The 4,873-nt window shown below is 35.8% G+C and overlaps 1 pseudogene; it reads right to left on the bottom strand.

The window, feature by feature from the left end:
* Positions 1 to 807: 807 nt before the first annotated feature.
* Positions 808 to 4,503, bottom strand: LOC100392489 (poly(A) polymerase alpha pseudogene; annotated as a pseudogene).
* Positions 4,504 to 4,873: the final 370 nt, after the last annotated feature.

Raw genomic sequence — 4,873 nt, 5'->3', positions numbered from 1 at the left:
CATCATGATTCTGTGAGGTGAAATAGGAATGGAGGGTAGAACCTAACTTCTCATACACATTTTCTGTGTAAAACTTGTGCATTCTCTACATACCATTTAGGTATCTACTATATGATGTGCAACAAGCATATCTTTTACATATATCAGCTCATGTAGTTTTTAATAATTTTATCAAGAGAGCATTAACTCAAGATGGATTAAATATTTAAGTGTAAGACCTCAAACTGTAGGACTCATAGAAGAAAATATAGGAAACATAATTCCGGACATCAGCCTTGGGAATTTATGATGAGGTCCTCGAAAGCCATTGCAACAAAAACAAAAATTGCTAAGTAAAACCTAATTAAACTAATGAGCTTCTGCAAAGCAAAAGAAACTATCAGCAGAGTAAAAAGACAACCTACAGAATGGGAGAAAATATTCACAAACTATGCATCTGACAAAGGTCTAATTAATATCTAGAATGTATAAGAAACTTAACTGAATAAGCAAAAACCAAATAAGCCTATTAAAAATGGACAAAGACGTGAACAGACTTTTGTATTAAGTTAGAAACTTAGGTTATTTATTTTAAGTTTTTCTGCTTTCTAACACAGGATTTTAAAGCTATCTATTTTCTTTTAAGTATTGATTGAATTGTATCCATAAGGTTTTTTTAAACATGTTTTGTTTTCATTTTCATTCACTTCAACGATTTCTAATTTACCTTGGGATTTCTTATTTGATTAATTTGATCTTTACAAGTGTGTTACTGAATTTTGAAATATTTGATAATCTGGATATTTCAATGCCACTGACTTTTACTTATTTATTTTTTTGAAATTGTGTTTTTTTTATTGTGTTTTCAATGGAGAAATACATCATCTGTTTACAAAATAGCTCTTGAAAAATACAGGGAGTACAGATACTGTAAAACAAAGCAAACTCCAGTCATGAGACACTACATACATCATGCAAAAGCAACAGTCTGATCTCCAGGTTATGAAAACTATAATAAAAAAGTCACTACATAGAAAAGGTCCAAGTTTCCAGCTTGGCAAAACTTGGGTGCAGTTACATGAAACATTTAATAAACGGAATTGTTTTCTCCAGTGTGTAAACAAAATGACAAGACTAAATCTGTGCCTGGTAATTTCAATCTGACTCTGAAGCTACACAAAACACACAGACACCTTGTACGCTTCACCTGTTAGTATGACCATCTTTTTTCTTAGGTGGTGGGAGGAAGGGCAAGGGGACTGTGTAAAGCAAAGATGTGGGAAGTAGAAATATTGTATACTAGACATTATAAAGTCATGGTGAAAAGAAAGCTTTATTAACGCGTAGCCTATGGGGGAAAAGACTACACTCCAACTTTGGAAAATTAATTTAGAAGGATAGGGGAAGAGTTTAAATAATTGCAGTTTAACATGAAAAATGCACATATGATAGAATGGAGCACAATGGAGGATTCATAAAACATGCTCATCAGAAAAATCTGTTAAGTTTACTTTGTCCAGATTAAGAAAGAGTAACTAAGTTTATCATCTGGCATCCCTCATACTTTGTAAAGATAGATGTTCTGCTGCTTAATTATAAGAAATTATTTTATTCAAAGAAAAGAGCTCTTAATCTTTTAATAAAACAAAATAAAGGAGTAAGAGCTGACTAGATGTCAAGTGCTTGCTAGAAATGATTTTTTAACTGTTTCTACATGTAAAATGTACTGACAAATTTTGATAAACAATTTAAAAATAAGAATTCATTTAAAAATCTTGGAGAAAATGCCTTTTTCCCACATTTAAAACTGAAAATCAATTTTACTATAGATAAGAGTTCTGTGGAGTGTACAAAATTCCTCTTATTTAGAGATCAAATGGCCATCTCAGATAGATATCATGTGTCACAGGCATTACTTTTAGTCACCCTCATATTTCAGCCATGGGACCAAAATTTAGTGTTCTGTGCCATGTGGCCACAGGGTCATTGGGTTCACATCACGGCTCAAGAAAATACTGGCATTTTCTTTCTTATGAAGTAAATCCTACCAAGCAAAAAGAAAAAGGAAGAAAAATGGGGAGGGAAAGGAGCAAGAAGCTTTTTTGTTTGTTTCGAAGACAACAGATTGAAGGCAAAAACAATACAGAGCTTTCATAAGCTCAAAGAAAAATATTTGCTGGCTGGTCACTGACTTGTATGTACCATAAAACAATTCCATAAATAAAACCAATATATCATTTCTTAATCATGACCCCATCAAAACCAAGTTATTTCCTAATTATTCTTTCAGAGTCAAATTTACCCTAGAGTTGACGTTTCATTTTTAAGAGTTACAGCTACCTCACAGGAACTGAACTAGATGCACTCTTACCCTTTCTCTGAAGTATAACGGCACACCACTGCACAATGGTATCCAATTTGAAGACTAACGGTAAAGAAAATTCCTCAGGAAAAACTGAAAATCCATCAAGCTGAAAATCTAAAATTATTTCTACTTTCTAATAAAAAATACATAAAAGTGCATTATCAGAATAAGTAATGTTTATGCCAGTTTGTACTGCAAATTTTCCAAACAATGCATCAAACATAAACCCAATCCAGATGTCAATTATGGATACAAATATAGCTTGAGTTTTTTTTAAAGGCAGTAATTTTTGAAATAGTTAATGCAACTGTTGCTAACACAATAATTATAGTTCTCCTGGCTTCACATACTAACCTGGACTTCTGATCAAGTGCTGATTAGCCCAGTAAGGGAGGTCACCAAAAAATCCCAAATCCATTTCAGTCATGTCTAGTCTTGTACCCTCCATTCTCCTTTTTTTTTTTTAGCATTTGAAGACAACAGGTTGAATTGACAGATATTGTTTATGGATCCCGAGGTTGTTTTTACCGATTCAATCTCAGTTTTATTGAATTCTTGATAACAGGAATAGGATTTGCAGGGAGAGCGGGGATATCAGAAAGGTCTGCACTGGATGTTTTCTGAGAGGCCAACACAGAAGCCGCTGTCTGAATAGTTTCTGATTGAGTTGTACTTGTCTCTATATCAAGTTGTTCCTTTGCTTCTGTTTTATCATGTCCACTCAAAGCAAGGCAGTTAGCATCTTCACTTGTTTCATCCTCTTCTGTTTTGGTTTTCTTGGGACTCTCTTCTTTATGAGGTGAGGATGTCCTCTTGACTCCTACTATAGGAGTAGGTAATTTTGTTGCTGCATTTCCCAAAGTTGCTGCATTTCCTGAAGATCCAGGTGGTGGGTTTACCAGATGTGTTGAAGAAACAACTCTGGACACTGTAGGCTTTGGTGGTGGAGAAATGGCTGGTTGTGTGGCAGTTTGAAGAATGCTTTCACTCGTTGTACTCGAACTTTCACTGGAATTTACTTGTGGTACGGAAACTTTGGTAGCCTGTATGTTGGTCACAGATGCTGCTGTTACAGCTGGAGCAGGACTGTTTCCCTGAGAGCTGCCAGAACTGTTCAATGGACTGGTCTTCATAGCACTAATAGGTGAAGGCACAGACATGCTGTTATCACTGTCCATAGACAAGTTGAGGCTGCTCTCATTGAGAGCTGTCAATTTGACATCTTCTGTTGAATGCTTTTTCTTTTTCTGAAGCACATGATTAGGCAGTAGTTGATGGAGTTGCTTTCGTGTTACAGGCATTGCAGCAATTTTCATATCCACCTCAAACATCTTGCTGTTTATTGCTTGTCTATAAAAACTGTATCTGTGAAAGACTGAATATCATAGGTGAGATCAAAACTGAGGTTTTCAGAGTTTTCTGTTTTTTAAACACTGACCCAATCACCCACATCGTGTGAAATTCTTCCTTGTCAGGATTTTCTTTGGGTGCTGGAAATGACTGGGGATTCACATGCACCAGTGTAATAAATTCAATCTTCTCCAAGCTTCCAACTAGGATTCAGATTCTTGATTCCACCAAGCCCGCCCATTCTAGGTGTTGTTTTTCTGTTGGTGCACTTGCTAGAAGTACAATATAATGCCTGTACTTTTGAAAGAAGTTTGGAGCTTCAAAAAGTTTAGACCACTCTGCCTTACTCAGCAAAATTTCATCTGTGATAGCAAAACCCGTTTAAACTCCTCAACCATGACCACCCATGTTGAAACGAACACGTTGTACTGTGGAGTTCTGTTGTCGGTATGCTGGTGTAATTATAGGCATAAGATGGTACCTATCACTGGGATTTACCCTTGGGTCCCATACAGGCAAATTAAGATTGCATTCTTCAGGCTGTTTCAATAGCACGGGATTTGGCCATTCCCATTTAGAAAATACCAAGAAAAATTTATGTACAAGTGTTGATGCTATTGCATTTGGATAAAGCTGGCAAGTTCTTGCTACTAGCATAGCCCAGGAAACACCACTGAGGAAACCTAATATATTGGAATAGATGTTGTGGCGTTTGGCCCACAGTTTGTTAGCTCTCATAGTTAACCTGAAGTTGTCAATGTTTGGTACTAGATGTAAAATTTCATCGGTTACCCTGCAACCGTTAAGACTTCTTAATACATCTTATATCTAAATTTTTAAGCAGACTGTCATCTCGTAGGTCCAAATCTTCTGGAATTGTCGGCAGTGCTAATCTTGCAAACAAAATATCCATCTCTATCCCATCAAAACAGAGTTTAATAACTGGTATGAATGCCTCTTCAACAGCTCTTAAATCTTTTACTTCTTCCTGTAATTTCAACTCATCATAGAATGAGGTGAAAAAGTCACCTCGATCAACATGTCTTGGTGCAACACACAACGCATCCAATTCAGCACCTTCTGTATGTACGCCTAACCGTAAGATCCAAATGTAAAAATTTGTCCTCCAATATTTTCAATTACAGACTGTAATTGAAGATTCTTGCTTTCATTGATTTC

This window comes from Callithrix jacchus, chromosome 1 (assembly GCF_049354715.1).
Source record: "Callithrix jacchus isolate 240 chromosome 1, calJac240_pri, whole genome shotgun sequence".
NCBI classification, from domain to species: domain Eukaryota; kingdom Metazoa; phylum Chordata; class Mammalia; order Primates; family Cebidae; genus Callithrix; species Callithrix jacchus.
This window is presented reverse-complemented; position numbering and strand designations above follow the sequence as displayed.